At 37.4% G+C, this 21570-nt stretch overlaps 1 protein-coding gene across 1 annotated transcript in view; it reads right to left on the bottom strand.

The window, feature by feature from the left end:
- The window catches only part of LOC143227974 (uncharacterized), an 85003-nt gene extending 69302 nt beyond the window's left edge, over positions 1-15701 (bottom strand). The window contains exon 1 of the mRNA XM_076459325.1: positions 15406-15701. The gene's annotated coding sequence lies outside the window, so the exon portion shown is untranslated. The remainder of the gene's footprint in view (positions 1-15405) is intronic.
- Between the last annotated feature and the right edge of the window lie 5869 nt (positions 15702-21570).

Here is a 21570-nt window from a genome sequence, read left to right as displayed (position 1 = left end):
TAACATACATAATTTACCTGCGACAAACGTAGGAAGAAGGCCTAGAACTGTAGAATAAAATTATTCTATAACTTGCGTGAAGAACCCACTGTTCTTGTTTCTTATAGCCTGTGAAGGGCAGATAACCCTAGAACTTTGTTATTACATTCTGTGTGGCGCAGGTAGTCCGGTAGTTTTAGTACAGTCTGTGTAGCGCAGGTTGCTCTGGAGTTTTGTTATTACATTCTGTTTGGCGCAGATAGCCCTGGAGTGTCGAGCCATTGAACATAACCACTAAGGTAGAGGAAGTAATTTTGAATTGGTCAGCCCAGTGCTTGGTGGGTCGAGAGGAATGTCCCCCCTCTAAGATTAAATTCTGTGCTAATTTTGCAATGATTTATTGAACGTATTAACCATTCGCTTGTGCTCACTGACAATTACACTCACATGCATATGACACGAGTAATTTAATATACATCTTTATACTGATTCACATGTACTACTATCAGTTTATATGTTCAACTAGAAACGTTTGAAGTGTAAATTAAAATGTAAAAAGCTCTACAAGTACTGTGATAAAATGTTGGTCCGGCTGCTGACCGATCTTCTGGACGTGCTGATGTGCAAATGTACCAGCGAACCAATTCGTTGTTGTTTATTATGATTTCGTGTTGTAGGTAACGTTGTTGTTTATTAGCATCCAGTGCTGCAGGTTTTGTTTTTGTCTCTTAGCAACCAATGTTGTAGGTATTGTTATTCTTTATTAGCATGTAGTGTTGTAAGTATTATTATTATTTATTAGCATCCAGTGTTGTAGGTATTGTTATTCTTTATTAGCATGTAGTGTTGTAAGTATTATTATTATTTATTAGCATCCAGTGTTGTAGGTATTGTTATTCTTTATTAGCATGTAGTGTTGTAAGTATTATTATTATTTATTAGCATCCAGTGTTATAGGTATTGCTATTCTTTATTAGCATCCAGTGTTGTAGGTATTGTTATTGTTTATTAGCATCAGGGTTGTACCTATTGTTTTGTATATTAGCGTGTAGTGTTGTAGCTATTGTTATTGTTTATTAGCATCCAGTTGTGTAGCTATTGTTACTGTTTATTAGCGTGTAGTGTTGTAGCTATTGTTATTGTTTATTAGCATCCAGTATTGTAAATATTGTTATTGTTTATTAGCACACAGTGTATTAAGTATTGTTATTGTTTATTAGCATCCAGTGTTGTAAGTATTGTTATAGTTTGTTAGCATGCTGTGTTGTAAGTATTGTTATTGTTTATTAGCACGCAGTGTTGTAAGTGTTGTTATTGTTTATTAGCATCCAGTGTTGTAGGTATTGTTTTGTATATTATCATCCAGTGTTGTAGGTATTGTTTTGTATATTAGCATCCAGTGTTGTAGCTATTGTTACTGTTTATTAGCGTGTAGTGTTGTAGCTATTGTTACTGTTTATTAGCGTGTAGTGTTGTAGGTATTGTTTTGTTTGTTAGCATCCAGTGTTGTAGCTATTGTTACTGTTTATTAGTGTGTAGTGTTGTAGGTATTATTATTGTTTATTAGCATCCAGTGTTGTAGGTATTGTTATTGTTTACTAGCATCCAGTGTGGTAGGTATTGTTATTGTTTATTAGCATCCAGTATTGTAGGTATTGTTATTGTTTATTAGCATGCAGTGTTATAAGTGTTGTTATTGTTTATTAGCACGCAGTGTTGTAAGTATTAGCATCCAATATTGTAGGTATTGTTATTGTTTATTAGCATCAGTGTTGTAAGTATTGTTATTGTTTATTAGCACGCTGTTTTGTAAGTATTGTTATTGTTTATTAGCATCCAATATTGTAGGTATTGTTATTGTTTATTAGCACGCAGTGTTGTAAGTATTATTACTGTTTATTAGCATCCAGTGTTGTAAGTATTGTTATTGTTTATTAGCATCCAGTGTTGTAAGTATTGTTATTGTTTATTAGCACGCAGTGTCAAAATGATTTCTGTGCACTTTTTAATCTGAATATTCCTCTAATTACACCATGATGTTAACGAACCCTCTAAGTATCATAATTAAACTATAAAAGTAACTGTGCCATGTGAAAACTCTACTCAGAATGATATTAATGAAGAATCAATACATACGCTGAACACGCTATACACATATGTATTGTTGTTTATATAAAATCGCGGCCATTTTTTTCCTGATACTTAACTCACGTGGTAAGTAGTAAAGCTATCAAAGAACTTCTCCGTTTTCATTGGTTACCTGCAGAATCAAAGCCTTGAGACAGTTTTTATTTACAAACACGCTCTTTGTATTAATAGGTGTACATTTGTTAAATCGTTCAACTTTCTTGAATCTAGACTACATTCGTTTTGGGTCAGAGCTAACTAACGTACAAGGTGAAAATAAAGTCCTGTCTTAAATTTTACTATTTATCATGTACAGGTGTTATCTTTATACAATCTGGAGAAAGTTCAAGGTAGCCCTGCTCTTTAAAATAAGTCTATAACCTTTCCTTATCTTAGCATGAAAAAAAGTGGACTGGATTTTATCCTTGTAAGCTGTACAGCTGTAGAATGCACAACGTCAGCACCTTTGATAGACCTGACTTTATCTTCGAAGCTTTTCACCAGGAAGACAGATGAAGTTTCAAGCTATTGTGTTCGTTACCTGCTGCCGAAGTAACACGATATTCTCCGAATTATTTACTCGCTGTTGGGGAAATTGTTTCTTACTTTTGAGTTAATGGCTTAAATTACTTCATTTTCAACCGCAGTAATAGACTGTCTAGATGTATAATTCTCTGTCGGCTTGGGACGACCAGAAGAATTTCTTCTTTAGGCTGTGAATCGAAATTATTCCTTTCTGTTGCTTGATTGTGAAAAAAAAATATCTCGAAGTCTTAATCTACGAGTAAATTCTTATAGACCGGATATGAATCCGAAACTATCCATGTTTCTATTTAGAGGTGGAAGAAAAATTAGTGAAAGTTTTATGTTGAGTTTAAGAGAACAGACTGACGACATTGTTCTCAGGTTTGGGTCGATCGAATGCAGAAGTTGGTGGACTCGGAATCCGAAACTATTTTCGGAGACAGCTAACTATACGTGTTTAGACTGTTGTGGTTATTAACAAGTGGCTTACACTGGTATTAGTATGAGTCTGTTTAAGGTCGGTATTACGTTGTAAACAGACATTATGGTTCGGAGAAACCTTTGACCTTATGTGAAATATTACGATGCTGTTGTTTTTTATTGTTGTTTTTCACGAGATTTTCAAAAGTCTCAGAATTGTTTAATGCTCTCCTGATAACAATCAAATACTAGAACGACACCTAGTGGTGTCTTCATTTAACAGTTATAAGTAATATGGTTAAATAGGATTTGAAACAGTTAGAATGGAAAATATTGCTGTAATGAAACCTGATAAAAGAAACAGTGAGGCGACTCTTTAAAAACCTTATTACAAGCGAAGGCTTGAAAACATTTTGAATAATACTACTAAAACTAAGAAATTACAAGTAGATTCTTACAAAACTACAGAAACTTAGGTTCATGTATTCTTAAGGTGGCTGCTATGGGTATTAATTAAAATACAGAACAACTCACTTTGTTGACCAGAAGATGACCTAAGAAGGTCGAAACGTTGTTCTGTATTTTATTTTAACTGAAGTCTTAATACCCATACGAGCCGCGTTAAAAATACATTTTTACCTCAGATTAGTTTCTCGTCATTACAAAACTTAGAATTCAGAGATACAGTTTAGAACTAGAGTATAGTTTAACGATAGAGATGTACGCTATAGAAAAACACCATAATATTAGTCCTTGTAGACCAGTTGTTTAGAATATAAGTACATATAATCACGTACTGGCTGGGTTCTTGGTAAAATTTAAGAAAACAATAAGTACTTCTCTTTTGTTGTTGTTTTTAAATAAAATACAGATTTAAAAGTCAGATAATAATAACATATATTCTAGAAGTTTTGAGATAGAATCTACTTTGATTAATATTCATTTACAAGGGACTTCAAATGAGCTGATTACCAAGTTTATATAAATTAAAATAAAGGAACAGCACTATGTTAATAGGATTTTTAGTAACTGTTGAAGTTTGTAAGTCAAGAATTAATCTTATGCCCAAACAATGAATAACAATGACAGAATGATTGTCCTTTAAGTCTCTTATGTCTGTATTGTTGTTGTTTTCACATCGGACTATATACTGTGACCGCAGAGGCGAAACTGAGTTAGTTCTTGGACTAACTCAGTAGCCGACATGATAGTTTAAAATTCACTGTCACAAATAACCAACTTTTCTTCTCGTAAGGCCCAGCATGGCCAAGTGGGTAAAGGCGTTCGACTTGTAATCCGAGGGTTGCGGGTTCGCATCCCTGTCACACCAAACATGTTCACCCTTTCAGCCGGAGGAGCGTTATAATGTGACGGTCAATCCCATTATTTGTTGGTAAAAGAGTAGCCCAAGAGTTGGCGGTGGGTGGTGATGACTATCTGCCTTCCATCTAGTCTTACACTACTAAATTAGGGACGGCTAGCGCAGATAGCCCTCCAGTAGCTTTGTGCAAAATTCAAAAACACACAAACAAAAAAAACCTTTATAACTACCGTTACACTTATCTTGTCTGTAGGATTAATACATGTATTTAGAGGTAACATAAATCTTCTAACATGTCTTAACTATGTGGGAAATTATTGGTATTATGGCCGAAAAACTCGCTAACGATGAGAGTACCAACGAATTATTCATCGTGTTGTCATCGATACAGTGTTTAATTTTATGACGTATTGTTTTACGTCATTAACTAAGCCTACTTTATTGTTCTATACTGCACGCGATTACTTTCGAAGGGGGAATATTTTTAGTCACATATGCTCCCAGATATACACCAGCTTTCCATACGAAAGTAGTTTCGTTTGTTTTGTTTGTTTTGAATTTCGCGCAAAGCTACTCCGGGGCTATCTGCGCTAGCCGTCCCTAATTTAGCAGTGTAAGACTAAATGGAAGGCATCTAGTCATCACCACCCATCGCCAACCATTGAGCTACTCTTTTACCAACGAATAGCGGGATTGACCGTAACATTGTAACGCCCCCACGGCTGAAAGGGCGAGCATGTTTGGTGCGACGGGGATTCGAACCTCGCGACGCTCGGATTGCGAGTCGAGTGCCTTAACCGCCTCGCCATGCCGGGCCCCCTTACACAAATAGTACAAAACATAAACCCACAAAGATCTACACGGTAAAATGCGCGAGCCATAGCGCATAAAACTATTTCTAAAATAAAATTTCCCTCTCTTCTTACTTTTATCTCAGTCCCCAGGATCGTTACTTTGTGTTTAGTTGTTGGTTTTTTTAACTGTTACAAGGCAGACATTTGCCGTTGAAGATATTTCTTTTGTCAGGTCTGATGCATGAGGTCTGCTCTTGGCTTTTTTTTTTAATTTAATATCAGTAATTTAATAAACAAAAAACCTAGAACATAACTTCCATTAGTACTTCCATCGGTTGCGGGCCCGGCATGGCCTAGCGCGTAAGGCGTGCGACTCGTAATCCGATAGTCGCGGGTTCGCGCCCGCGTCGCGCTAAACATGCTCGCCCTCCCAGCCGTGGGGGTGTATAATGTGACGGTCAATCCCACTATTCGTTGGTAAAAGAGTAGCCCAAGAGTTGGCGGTGGGTGGTGATGACTAGCTGCCTTCCCTCTAGTCTTACACTACTAAATTAGGGACGGCTAGCGCAGATAGCCCTCGAGTAGCTTTGTGCGAAATTCCCAAACAAACAAACAAAAAAAATCCATCAGTTGCGGCTCGTACACGAAGGATAGATGTATTTTATTTGTGGGTAAAGATCCCTGATGTACAAGATTTAAGCTGGAAATCGAACACCGACTTTAGATCGTTTACAAACGTGTACATGTGTAAATGTATTCGTGTCCCTGCCTATTCACTTTTATTTTTCGACCCTCAGTTTAATACGTTAATATCCATATTTAAAACTAATAATGTTGGTGCTAACGAGGCCTACTGGCAAACGTATCGAGCTGGGAGTTTTAAGGTACCAACTGTGGATGCGTTATAACAACGACAGTCAGTCCCGCTATTCGGTTACCAGAAGACGTATTCAGCAGAGAGTTCTGTTGGTTGGTTGACAATTAAAAGTCAGTGACAGCTTTGACTGGGAGTCTCTGAACTTTTAACCCATTATGGGAATTAACTGTCGTTCAGATGAACAAAGAAATGAACAATGAATATCAAATCAAGCGCTTTCTGGACTAGAAACAAAAACACGATAACACCGTGAACACCATTTGTTCAAAACACTCATCATGTAGGGGTAACTTATATTTGTATTCTGTTCTTTACAAAGTGTAGAATGCGCTTTATATTTCATACTGAAACATGGAGAACGTTTGAATATAACAAGCGTTAACTTTACTGCACTACTATTGCCTCGATTCTACGTTGTTAGCGACATATGTGGCAACAACCAATCTCTTTTGCAACGACAATGCAACACTTGTAGCTCTCTGAAAGTTGACAAGGTTAAAATGCCTGCACTATTATACACAGGAACGTCGCTAGAAGGGGAAAAGAGGATATGTAACAACCATTATTTGCCACATTACCTTCCATGAAGGAAATAAGAACTGAAACTAGACTCTGTTACACACCTACTAAAGGAATAAAACTCGGTGTACAAAGTTTTGCTTATCGTTGTTGCACAGCTACTATCGCACCTTTGCTTAGTTCACTAGTTTCAAAAAACGTATTGATTTTTTTTTCGAATTGCAGTATTTCCTTTTTAAAATTAGGAAGGACTATGCACTTTTCTGTAACTTTGCGTACAAATTCTGAAACAAACTTTTTAATATTCGTACGTGCAATTTTAGTACTATTTTTTTAGAAAGAGATGAACTAATAGATCGTTTAAAAGGCTGTATCTGAAAAATAGGCAAAAAAAAGTATTGTATTTGGCTTCGTATTATTATCATCGTTAGTAGCCTAAACAATCACTTAAGCCTAATAACTAGTTTTCTTTTAAAATTATTACGGCGAGTAGCCTAAACAATCACTTAAGCCTAATTACTAGCATTCTTTTAATGTTACCATCGCTAGTAGCCTAAACAACCACTTAAGCCTAATTACTAGTTTTCTTTTAAAATTATTACGGTGAGTAGCCTAAACAATCACTTAAGCCTAATTACTGGCATTCTTTTAATGTTATCTTGGCGAGTAGCCTAAATAATCACTTAAGCCTAATTGTTAGTATTAGTTTAAAAGTTATCACGGTGAGTAGCCTAAACGACCACTTATGCCTAATTACTTTTTTAAGTTATTATGGTTAACAGCCGAAACAACCACTTGAGTCTGTTTACTTCTTTAAAAGTCAGATATTAGTTAGTAACTAGTTTTATATTACGTTTCAGTTACTAATCTGTTGCCATCATTAAGGAAATCCTGAAATAAACCACTTCTGTGTGAAGTATTGGATGTGATCGTGAGTCTCTTTGTTCGATGGCAGGCTGGTGTCTTGTGAGTGTGTTTCCTTATAACAAAGCCACATCGGGCTATCTGCTGGGCCCACTGAGGGGAATCCAACTCCTAGCTTTAGGGTTGTAAATTCGCTGTACTAGCGGGGGGTGGAACTGGTGTCTTAACCCACGAATAGTTTTCGTTTTCTTTTGGTTTTTTTTTTTTTACCCATTTAAACTTTCATCATCTAACCAATTCAAAATTATCGGGAGGGGTAATCAGAGTTTGGTGCGTTATCTGCAAGGATGATTGAGTTAAGTGAGTGGAAAGCATTTGTTATCATTCTTTCACGTGTGGTTCATTTTAGTATTATTCCAATTAATCATATGGTCCTCTTTGGCATAATGAGCTATTGCGGATACATTAATTCGAGTAATTTTTTTTTTATAATTAATTAATATTTTTCGATATTTAAAATTATGGTCGAAAATTAAAAAAAAAAGAATCAGCAGTAGACGCTCAATTATAAATACTGGAGTACATAAGTTATTGTTGTTCTGAATTAAGCACAAAGTTACTCAATGAGATATCTGCGTTCTGCCCACCACGAGTATCGAAACCCGGTTTTTAGCGTTGTAAGTCCGCACACATACCACTGAACTACTGGGGAACACATGAATTATACCTGAAGTATAAGCCTAAACGTAGGAAGTTTTAAAAACAAATTACTATTATTAAGTACTATACTAATAACAATCAATATGAAAAAAATTACATGTACCGAGTATACGTTCTATTGGGTATAAGGGGGTCGACATAAATATTTTATGCTACTTACCATGACAATGACTGATAATCGATACCTTATCCCTTTCCATAAGTACTCTCTTACTTATTAAGACATTATAGCATCTTAAAATTGAATATCCTCCATTTTATATTTCAAGCGAGGTCTCCAGCTGGTACAGTGGCAAGTTTACGGACTTATAACGCTAAAATCAGGGGTTCTATTCCCCTGGGTGGACTCAGCAGATAGCCTGCTGTGGCTTTGCTATACGGAAACGCACACACATTTTTAAGCGAGGTTAACAGTATATGAACTGTCGCTAAAAACGTTACAAAACACAGAATATATTGATTAATAAATATATTTGGTAGCTCAGCGGTAAACTTGAGGAATTAGAAGGCTAAAATTTAAGTTTATATATCTGCGGTATGCATAGCACAAATAAATTTGACATCTTCAACCTGAAAAGCATGCAACACAAGGGCTAACTAAATATTTGACCAGTTCAGTGACTTAATTTAGTAATACTGATTAGAAAGGAGCATAGATAACCAGTCAATAACATCACCCAGTCACGCAGTTACTCTTAGTTGAAAAGTGTAACTGACTGTTTCAGTTACTTGTATATCCCTCCAATAGATGATAGTGTAGGACGTGTTCAGCTGCTCAAGCCTAGGTCCTTCCGATACATAGCCCCATATGATAACCACTAAGCTATGCACACGCTATACATTACTACACTATTACACAAAAATACAAGCCCTATAGCCCGAGGGCTTTCGAAAGGTGAGCATTTCTTCGGTTTAGTTCGCACTCGATGCAGAAAAGTCCATGTTTCAAAAGCAGTCCAGTTATAGGATTTTTGGGTTTTCTTAACATGATAAATAGTGATACAATATTTCAATAAAAAAATAAGTCACAATGTCTGACTCTGTAACTAAATATGTCTCAATAATTTTATCAAAATAGAAAAATGAGTCACAAAGCCCGACTCCGTAACTACACATGTTTCAATTTTTGAACCAAATCTTTGGCTACTCTTTTACCAACGAATAGTGGGATTGACCTTTATATTACAATGATCGAATAGGAGAGCATTTTTTTCGGCAACAGGAATTCGATTAGGTTTCGTATTTTCTTTTAGTATTTTAAAAGATTGCCTCATTATCCAAAGTAGTAATACACTATAATTATCAATTCTACGTATCATCTAAAATATATATATAAAGTATGAATTCACTGTAATGTGCAAGATATAATTAAAACAGTATTTTTGTTTCTTTATTGTTAAGCGCAAAGCTACACAATGGACTATCTGTAATGTGCTCACCACACGTATCGAAACGCAATTTTTTTGCCTTTATGTCTTCAGACGTACCACCAGTGGCGTAGCTAGGGTTTTCAGCGTCCGGGGACAAAGTCAGTTTTCGCGCCCCCTTGTGACAAAATGTAAGTCATAATTCCTAATTACGTAACATCAATTTGCTCCCCCCAATGCTGCGCCCGGGGAAAGATGTACCCTTTGTCCCCCTCTAGCTACGCCACTGCGTACCACTCGGCTAGAAGCAAAGAGGAAATATACAATTGATATAAAAATACGATAATACCACAATAAAATAACGAAATTCTAAACAACTATCTTCTCTTTACGCTCCTTGGTGGCTCAGCAGTAGGTTTGAAGGCTTATAACGCTAAAAACCAGGTTTTAATGCCGACATAAAGAGACAAGTCATAAGAGAGACTAGCGCCACCTTTAATATATTTTTCTTAATTTTGTCGTAATTACGTTTTAAAATGTGTATCGGTAAGTTTCAAACTAATCTGATTCCGGTTATTTCAGTCATCTCTAAATTGAGAAATCAATATAGGCACCACTACAAAGCAAGTTTTCATGTTAATAGTTGCATATTTTTCCTTTGAAATTATATATTTGCGCATGCGCTATTGAGGTCACTATTCATCGTGCATATATACACATGCACACACACCGGAAATGATATAAACTGAAAGTAACAATGGTTGCTATCTTATTGTGTTGTAAAAGGAAAACACGTTTTCGAAATCATACAGACGACATACATTCTATTTTTTCCTTTTGATGTCATTAATATCACTTTAACGCTTTGTTCAACTTGTATTTCCCGACAAAAAGACATGTTTCTATTCAACGCCTCTTTTCTAACCCTCCTTTATTGCTACGTACAGAAACAGTTAGCTAACCCTATTTTCATTTGTGCAATGAAGCTAAAGTCCTTGTTTCATCTAGTGTTAAACATATTTCCACTTTTATACGTGTTTCACATGCTGGATTTTTTCTGTAAAGCATCTGAGCAGCTCAAACCTCTGATTCGTATTTAACAGCGCATATTTTTGTTGTTGTTGTTGCTTTATTTTGTTCATTTGAAGCACGTAACAGAAAAAACACAACCTCCATCTGCTTTTTGACAGAGATATATGATACAAAAAGAACAGCGTTTGTAAAGAATTTCGATATTTTATATTATATATATAAATTCAGGTGTTTTTTCTTTTGAATTTCGCTCAAAGCTACACGAGGGCTATCTGCGCTAGCCGCCCCTAATTTAGCAGTGTAAGATTAGAGGGAGGCAGATAGTCATCACCACCCACCGCCAACTCTTGGGCTACTCTTTTATCAACGAATAGTGGAATTGACCGTCACATTATAATGCCCCCACGGCTGAAAGGGCGAGCATGTGTAGTGTGACGGGGATTCGACCTGCGACCTTCAGATTACGAGTGGAGCGCCTTCACCCCCTAGCCATGTCGAACCTTTGTTTGTTTTGAATTTCGCTCAAAGCTGCACAAGGGATATCTGTACTAGCCATCCCTAATTTAGCAGTGTAATACTAGAGAAAAGGCAGCTAGTAATCACCACCCACCGCCAACTCTTGGACTACTCTTTTACCAACAAATAATGGAATTGACCGTCACATTATAACGCCCAAACGGCTGGTAGGGCGAGCATGTTTAGTGTGATGGGGATTCAACCCGCGACCCTCAGATTACAATCAAGACGGATGGCTCTGTGTGTCACGCTATCAGAGTCATAGTAAATATAATAAAACAAATACGGTTTCAAACAGGGATGGTTCCACGTATAGAAATGACATTTCCTGTCTTCGAATCTTCAGTGACATTGCAAAATCGCGCTCCACGCTTTGTGGGCGTAGAGCTTATAAAGGGGAACAGTCAAATACCACTATCCGATTAAAGTAGCCCAAGAGATGGCTACGGTTGATGTTGACTACTTTCCTTCTACCCAGTTTCAGAATTAGGGATGGCTAGCACAGTTAGTAGCCCCCCTCCCCCCTCCCTTGTGGAGATAGATCTGCGTGTGTCTGGGCGAATATCAGCTATCTCTATATTTTATTTTGTGTATGTGTTGATACGTGTCCCTGTATGTGTCTATCTCCAAATGTGTCACGTCTATTTGGGAACGTGAACGTATCACTTTACATGTTACTGTGTGTGTTTGTATGTATCTACTTGCATATACTCCAGCCTCGTACTAGCACTTTACCAACTACGTAACTAATTAAATTGTATAATTGAAACATAATTAATGTTTCAAGCTATAATCCCAATCACCTCGATCACTTCTGACTGTCATTAGCGCCCTCTATTTAACTTTCATGCGCGTGTTTCTTCTGCAACTATAGCACCTACAAACTCATCAAACAAGAGAGAACATTTATCCATCTAACGCACGGTCATGACAATTTGAAGAGAACTTTCCCGCAAGAGGCCATTCACAACTCAGTTTTACACCCATACACCCAGGTGTGCACCCTATGGCACAGATTATGACAGCACAAAATTACCACTTCTGATAAACTAGGCTTAACAGTTACCGGTGATCAAAGTTATGTTTCACTTTCTTCTTTTAATTTTTCTTGAGTCAATTGTATCGAACTGTTATTGACTGTCTTCAGTGTTCTCACAGATTTCACGTTATAATACAGAACGAATTAACGCGCTCAAATATTTTTTTTTTTTTTTTTTTTGTCTATTGTTAAGCGCAAAGCTCCAAAACTTTATGATCAGAAACCCATTTCAAGTAAAATCGTATATCAGGACTGCTGGTATGGGTATTAAAACTTATGCCAAAATAAAGCAGAGAACAACGTTTCGATCTCCTTACATCATTTTCAGGTTAACAAAGAGACTTTTCAAACCTGTTAAAATGTTAACCTCAAGATGATCTGAGGGAGGCCGAAAAGTTGTTCTTTGCTTTATTTTGGTAAAAGTGTTATTACCCATACCAGCAGTCCTGAGATACAAAGCTACAAAAAAGTTCCACCTGGCCTGTCGTACCTTCCGTAAAATTAGAGTTCTGAAATGTAGCGTTATAATCACTGAAACTGCGCGCTAAGGCTTCTGAAAAGAAACAAGCATATCACTCTTTCACACGTGCCTTCCTGTTAACGTAGTTAAGCATTATCACCTCTCTAAAGGTGACCGAACAAAAACAGAGTCGTTGTTCCACTTTGTGCAAACACGTGTATAACGTAATGCAACGTGTTTTGAAAACATTTTGTGCCGTGTGTGTGTGTGTCGGAAGAAAGCGAATGAAATTCAAAAATTCAAAGGCGACAACGTAGAACTAGACTCGATCATTTTTGTTTGGTAATATAAAAAAATAGTTTATCAGTGTTTACGAATAATATAATTATTTCCTTCAGAGATTGTACATTAAAAAAACAAACAAACCGAAACTGGGGCCTTTTCTGAAAATCATTGAACCTTTTGTGCGTGGTCTTATCTATTAACTCTTTTTAAGGTCTATACAAAGGAAATGTTCTTATACATGCTGGGCCTGGCATGGCCAAGCGTGTTAAGGCGTGCGACTCGTAATCTGAGGGTCGCAGGTTCGCATCCCCGTCGCGCCAAACATGTTCGCCCTTTCAATCGTGGGAGTGTTATAATGTGACGGTCAATCCCACTATCCGTTGGTAAAAGAGTAGCCCAAGAGTTGGCGGTGGGTAGTGATGACTATCTGCCTTCCCTCTAGTCTTACACTGCTAAATTAGGAACGGCTAGCACAGATAGCCCTCGAGTAGCTTTGTGCGAAATTCAAAAACAAACCATACACTCAGCATGCGTACTCTATGCTTATAGGCCGGGGTACACAAGGCCCCGGTATGGCCAGGTGGGTTAAGGAGTTCGACTCGTAATCCGAGGGTCGCGGGTTCGAATCCCGGTCCCACCAAACATGCTCGCCTTTTCAGCAGTGGAGGCGTTATAATTTGACGGTCAATCCCACTATTCGTTGGTAAAAGAGTAGCCCAAGAGTTGGTGGTGGGTGGTGATGACTAGCTGCCTTCCCTTTAGTCTTACACTGCTAAATTAGGAACGGCTAGCACTGTTGTTTTGTTTCTCTTAATCTCGTACCAAGCTACTCGAGGGCTGTCTGCGCTAGCCGTACCTAATTTAGCAATGTAAGACTAGAGGGAAGACAGCGAGTCATCACTACCCACCGCTAACTCTTGGGTTACTCTTTTGCCAACGAATAGTGGGATTGACCGTCACATCATAACGCCCTCACAGCTGAAAGGGCAAGCATGTTTGGTGCGACGGGGTTCGAACCCGCGACCCTCAGATTAGGAGTCGAGTGCCTTAACTACCTGACCATGCCGGGCCTGCGTTTGTCTGAAGGGACAAAAATACTTGCCGTCTTATGCAAGTATTATCAGCACTACTTGCTAAAATCCTTAAGAGACTCCTGGTGATTAAAAAAATTAAGGGAAGAGACTTGTGAAAACTGAATATCATTCCACTTTAATGGTTCTTTTATTAATTAATCAGTTTTCCAGGTTAACCGTTTGAATATCGTTGACCACTAGCTAAGTGTTTGGATACTGTACATTTTCCTTCAGTTTTAATAAGTAAATATGTTTGTCTTCAATTTACTTAATGTGCACGAGTATTATTTTATTAGAAGTTACAGATTTAACTGTAAGTAAGAACATTTTATAAAGTTCATTAAAACTTGTTTACTTGAGAATGATCGTACCAATGACGGAAACGTCTCACCTGTTTTTGGAATATTTTTCCCTTATTGTAAACAACTGTAATTTGTAATTTGATAAAGAAATAAAATATGTATATATATATATATATGCCTATAAATTTATATGAAACTTATATTTAATTTAGATACAACTTTTCGGGTGAGTTTGTTTTGAATTTCGCGCAAAGCTACACGAGGGCTATCTGCGCTAGCCGTCCCTAACTTAGCAGTGTGTGATTAGAGGGAAATCAGCTAGTCACCACCAACCACCGCCAACCCTTGAGCTAATATTTTACCAACGAATAATTGGATTGGCCGTCACATTACAACGCTCCCACAGTTGAAAAGGCGAGCATGTTTGGTGTAACGGGGACTAGAACCTGCGACACTCAGATCACGAGTCGAGTGTCTTAACCACCTGGCCATTTAGAGTGAGAAATGAAGGTTTCTGTTTCTGTTTTGTCTAATAACAAAGCCACATCGGGCTATCTGCTCAGCCCACCGAGGGGAATCGAACCCCTGATTTTAGCGTTGTAAATCCGAAGACATACCGCTGTAATAGCGGGGGGCGAGAAATGAAGGCTTCTTTGTTTTTTACCACTGGTTGTTTTTATAGTCCTAATAAAAAATTTACGTTGCATGAAAGGGTAAATTATTACTATTTTTCAACATGTAAATAGGAACGCAATCCCACTACAGGTAAGTTTAACAGCTGTGTTTTTCACAACAAAATTAAAACAACAACAACAAAACCTACAGCTAACATTTCTTTTTGTTATCAGATCCCCCAACTTCGTCAGTTTCATCAATCTGATTCGTTTCTATTTCTCTCTGTCTTTTTTTTTTTTTTTTGTTGGTGGTAATACCTGTACATACATAATATATTACTGTTGCATGTTGATTGTTAAGCCGATGCAACTTGAAACTTGAAATAAACATTCGTATAGAACGAAGTTCGTTTCGCTGTAGTTGTTCGACGAAAAGATAAAATTACCAATTTAAATCATGAATATTATAAAAAAAATAAAAGAACAAGGATTCTAGAAATTTGTCTCTAGAATTTGATATAAACGGTGAGTAGTTTGTACGTGTATAGTTGTGTAGAAAAAACAATCTTACCTCCCGGAAACTGACGTGCAAGCAAAACCGACCGTCGAGAAGGATTCTTTTACCGACTTTTCGTTATTGTTAAGACTCCCGAAATGATATATTCGTTTTGCTTCACCTAATCTGCTGTAACTTCAGGGTCTGTGTATATTTACAAGACAGGTACAATAATCTTCTACTTGCTGCTTATGCCGGTATACAACTGATGTTCGACAGCCACGCGCAAAGAGCGATGGGAATAGCCACGTGACGCACAGCGACACCAGCGCTGAGGATGCTCGCGTACCTGCTGTGCATGCGATGTTACCGAGCACCGAGTATATGTGTCATAAACGTTGCACAGCTGGGTTTATAAAAATATACTAGTAAATACATTCAAACATTTACCAGGGGCGTAAGTAAACTATATATACATGTAAAACATTATTACAGTTCCACAAAAACATAAGCATGAAAAGAACTCCACCTCTGCAAAAATGTATTTGAAATGTTTCAGATGACATTTTGACATTCTAAAAGTGATTTTCGTAATCAGATATCTTTAAGATAAGAAGTAAGCTTGGGACGTATTGCACCAGATCTTTCCAAACAACTTTATACGAGTCGAGTCTAACTTTTTACTAGCATTTGTTTTCGAAAGGTCACATAGCACTCTTTCGTGTACCTTCTTGATAGCTCAGAAGTAAACCTGAAGGCTTTAATGGTAAAATTCGGGTTTCGATATCCGCGATGGTTAGAGGACGTTATGTAGCTGTGCACTTGGCAATAAACGTACGTTCTTTATCCAAGTTAACTTTAAAAATGCCCAAACTGTTTTCGTCACTTACTTTTCAACGTAACCTTCTAAAAGCGCCATCTGTCAGAATTACGACGTTAATTATACATTTCGATAATAATATAATAAATTAAATGAGAAACTTTATAACACTTTTAGACTTTTGATTAATAAATATGATTTCAATGATTGGTCTTTTCTGTGATATTAAGATTAATAACTGCATTATCTTTATTCGTGCAAAAATATAAAAAAACTTGTGTGTGTTTGTGTGTGTATACTTTTACATTTATCCCCACTGTTCCACATGTTCAGCTTTTTCAGTTGAAGGTACGTTTATTTCTCATTGCCCGACATGGCCAGATGGATTAAGGCGTTCGACTTCTAATCTGAGGGTCACGGGTTCGAATCCCGGACACACAAAACATGCTCGCCCTTTCAACCGTGGGGGGCAATATAATGTGACGGTCAATTCCACTATTCATTGGTAAACAAGTGTAACCCAAGAGTTGGCGGTGGGTGGTGATGACTAGCTGCCTTCCCTCTGGTCTTACACTGCTAAATTAGGAACGACTAGCGCATATCATTCTCGAGGACTTTGTACGAAATTCAACAAACAAACAAACAAGTTTTGCATTTCGATTTACAAGCGTGACAAAGAACCAAACAATAACGGAAACTTTATTTCTTCCACAAGCAACATGGAGGAAAACAAGACTAGAAATGTAATAGTATTAATTTTCTAAACGGGTAAACCTTCTGGGAAATTAAAGTAAACTTCCCTTGACAGCTAAGAAACCTTTCTTCGCAACATAAGTACACACACATAATCTATACATGTGTTTGTGTTATTTATAAATACTGTTGGCTGATAAGTAAACTACACAATAACAGAAGGATCGCTAGGAGTTGACAGGCGCGTGTCTTGTGACTGAAAAACTAATTGTGAAAGAAACCGAAGAATAGAACAAATAAAAGTTTAATATACACTGAAATCTTTAAAAAGTTTCTAAACAGCGACTACAAGTTCACAATGCAATATTTTGTTGGTGCCAACACTAAGAGACTACAAGTTCACAATGCATGTTAAGAGACTTCAAGTTGACAATGCAAGTTAAGAGACTACAAGTTCACAATGCAAGATTTTGTTGGTGCCAACACTAAGTGACTACAAGTTCACAATGCAAGATTTTGTTGGTGCCAACACTAAGAGACTACAAGTTGAGAATGCAAGTTAAGAGACTTCAAGTTCACAATGCAAGTTAAGAGACTACAAGTTCACAATGCAAGATTTTGTTGGTGCCAACACTAAGTGACTACAAGTTCACAATGCAAGATTTTGTTGGTGCCGACATTAAGAGACTACAAGTTGAGAATGCAAGTTAAGAGACTTCAAGTTGACAATGCAAGTTAAGAGACTACAAGTTCACAATGCAAGATTTTGTTGGTGCCAACACTAAGTGACTACAAGTTCACAATGCAAGATTTTGTTGGTGCCAACACTAAGAGACTACAAGTTGAGAATGCAAGTTAAGAGACTTCAAGTTGACAATGCAAGTTAAGAGACTACAAGCTCACAATGCAAAATTTTGTTGGTGCCGACACTAAGAAATTACAAGTTGAGAATGCAAGTTAACAGACTTCAAGTTGACAATGCAAGTTAAGAGACTGCAAGTTGAGAATGCAAGATTTTGTTGGTGCCGACACTAAGAGACTACAAGTTGACAATGCAAGTTAAGAGACTACAAGCTCACAATGCAAAATTTTGTTGGTGCCGACACTAAGAGATTACAAGTTGAGAATGCAAGTTAACAGACTTCAAGTTGACAATGCAAGTTAAGAGACTGCAAGTCGAGAATGCAAGATTTTGTTGGTGCCGACACTAAGAGACTACAAGTTGAGAATGCAAGTTAAGACGCTTCAAGTTGACAATGCAAGTTAAGAGACTACAAGCTCACAATGCAAAATTTTGTTGTGCCGACACTAAGAGATTACAAGTTGAGAATGCAAGTTAACAGACTTCAAGTTGACAATGCAAGTTAAGAGACTGCAAGTTGAGAATGCAAGATTTTGTTGGTGCCGACACTAAGAGACTACAAGTTGACAATGCAAGTTAAGAGACTTCAAATTGACAATGCAAGTTAGGAGACTACAAGCTCACAATGCAAGATTGTGTTGGTGCCGACACTAAGAGACTACAAGTTGAGAATGCAAAATTTTGTTGGTGCTGACACTAAGAGATTACAAGTTGACAATGCATGTTTAGAGACTACAAGTTCACAATGCAAGATTTTGTTGGTGCCAACACTAAGTGACTACAAGTTCACAATGCAAGATTTTGTTGGTGCCGACATTAAGAGACTACAAGTTGAGAATGCAAGTTAAGAGACTTCAAGTTGACAATGCAAGTTAAGTGACTACAAGTTGAGAATGCAAGATTTTGTTGGTGCCGACACTAAGAGACTACAAGTTGAGAATGCAAGTTAAGAGACTTCAAGTTGACAATGCAAGTTAAGAGACTGCAAGTTGAGAATGCAAGATTTTGTTGGTGCCGACACTAAGAGACTACAAGTTGAGAATGCAAGTTAAGAGACTTCAAGTTGACAATGCAAGTTAAGAGACTACAAGCTCACATTGCAAAATTGTGTTGGTGCCGACACTAAGAGATTACAAGTTGAGAATGCAAGTTAAGAGACTGCAAGTTGAGAATGCAAGATTTTGTTGGTGCCGACACTAAGAGACTACAAGTTGACAATGCAAGTTAAGAGACTTGAAATTGACAATGCAAGTTAGAGACTACAAGCTCACAATGCAAGATTGTGTTGGTGCCGACATTAAGAGACTACAAGTTGAGAATGCAAAATTTTGTTGGTGCCAACAATAAGAGACTACAAGTTGAGAATGCAAAATTTTGTTGGTGCCGACACTAAGAGATTACAAGTTGAGAATGCAAATTAAGAGACTTCAAGTTGACAATGCAAATTAAGAGACTACAAGTTGAAAATGCAAGATTGTGTTGGTGCCGACACTAAGAGACTACAAGTTGAGAATGCAAAATTATGTTGGTGCCAACACTAAGAGACTACAAGTTAAGAATGCAAGTTAAGAGACTTCAAGTTGAGAATGCAGGTTAAGAGACTACAAGCTCACAATGCAAGATTGTGTTGGTGCCGACACTAAGAGACTACAAGTTGAGAATGCAAATATTTGTTGGTGCCAACACTAAGAGACTACAAGTTGACAATGCAAGTTAAGAGACTTCAAATTGACAATGCAAGTTAGGGGACTACAAGCTCACAATGCAAGATTGTGTTGGTGCCGACACTAAGAGACTACAAGTTGAGAATGCAAAATTTTTGTTGGTGCTGACACTAAGAGATTACAAGTTGACAATGCATGTTCAGAGACTACAAGTTCACAATGCAAGATTTTGGTGGTGCCAACACTAAGTGACTACAAGTTCACAATGCAAGATTTTGGTGGTGCCAACACTAAGTGACTACAAGTTCACAATGCAAGATTTTGTTGGTGCCGACATTAAGAGACTACAAGTTGAGAATGCAAGTTAAGAGACTTCAAGTTGACAATGCAAGTTAAGTGACTACAAGTTCACAATGCAAGATTTTTTTGGTGCCAACACTAAGTGACTACAAGTTCACAATGCAAGATTTTGTTGGTGCCAACACTAAGAGACTACAAGTTGAAAATGCAAGTTAAGAGACTTCAAGTTGACAATGCAAGTTAAGAGACTGCAAGTTGAGAATGCAAGTTAAGAGACTTCAAGTTGACAATGCAAGTTAAGAGACTGCAAGTTGAGAATGCAAGTTAAGAGACTTCAAGTTGACAATGCAAGTTAAGAGACTGCAAGTTGAGAATGCAAGATTTTGTTGGTGCCGACACTAAGAGACTACAAGTTGAGAATGCAAGTTAAGAGACTTCAAGTTGACAATGCAAGTTAAGAGACTACAAGCTCACATTGCAAAATTTTGTTGGTGCCGACACTAAGAGACTACAAGTTGAGAATGCAAGTTAAGAGACTGCAAGTTGAGAATGCAAAATTTTGTTGGTGCCGACACTAAGAGACTACAAGTTGACAATGCAAGTTAAGAGACTTGAAATTGACAATGCAAGTTAGGAGACTACAAGCTCACAATGCAAGATTGTGTTGGTGCCGACACTAAGAGACTACAAGTTGAGAATGCAAAATTTTGTTGGTGCCAACAATAAGAGACTACAAGTTGAGAATGCAAAATTTTGTTGGTGCCGACACTAAGAGACTACAAGTTGACAATGCAAGTTAAGAGACTTGAAATTGACAATGCAAGTTAGGAGACTACAAGCTCACAATGCAAGATTGTGTTGGTGCCAACACTAAGAGACTACAAGTTCACAATGCATGTTAAGAGACTTCAAGTTGACAATGCAAGTTAAGAGACTACAAGTTCACAATGCAAGATTTTGTTGGTGCCAACACTAAGTGACTACAAGTTCACAATGCAAGATTTTGTTGGTGCCAACACTAAGAGACTACAAGTTGAGAATGCAAGTTAAGAGACTTCAAGTTCACAATGCAAGTTAAGAGACTACAAGTTCACAATGCAAGATTTTGTTGGTGCCAACACTAAGTGACTACAAGTTCACAATGCAAGATTTTGTTGGTGCCGACATTAAGAGACTACAAGTTGAGAATGCAAGTTAAGAGACTTCAAGTTGACAATGCAAGTTAAGAGACTACAAGTTCACAATGCAAGATTTTGTTGGTGCCAACACTAAGTGACTACAAGTTCACAATGCAAGATTTTGTTGGTGCCAACACTAAGAGACTACAAGTTGAGAATGCAAGTTAAGAGACTTCAAGTTGACAATGCAAGTTAAGAGACTACAAGCTCACAATGCAAAATTTTGTTGGTGCCGACACTAAGAAATTACAAGTTGAGAATGCAAGTTAACAGACTTCAAGTTGACAATGCAAGTTAAGAGACTGCAAGTTGAGAATGCAAGATTTTGTTGGTGCCGACACTAAGAGACTACAAGTTGACAATGCAAGTTAAGAGACTACAAGCTCACAATGCAAAATTTTGTTGGTGCCGACACTAAGAGATTACAAGTTGAGAATGCAAGTTAACAGACTTCAAGTTGACAATGCAAGTTAAGAGACTGCAAGTCGAGAATGCAAGATTTTGTTGGTGCCGACACTAAGAGACTACAAGTTGAGAATGCAAGTTAAGACGCTTCAAGTTGACAATGCAAGTTAAGAGACTACAAGCTCACAATGCAAAATTTTGTTGTGCCGACACTAAGAGATTACAAGTTGAGAATGCAAGTTAACAGACTTCAAGTTGACAATGCAAGTTAAGAGACTGCAAGTTGAGAATGCAAGATTTTGTTGGTGCCGACACTAA

Source organism: Tachypleus tridentatus, chromosome 10 (genome assembly GCF_004210375.1).
Source record: "Tachypleus tridentatus isolate NWPU-2018 chromosome 10, ASM421037v1, whole genome shotgun sequence".
NCBI classification, from domain to species: domain Eukaryota; kingdom Metazoa; phylum Arthropoda; class Merostomata; order Xiphosura; family Limulidae; genus Tachypleus; species Tachypleus tridentatus.
This window is presented reverse-complemented; position numbering and strand designations above follow the sequence as displayed.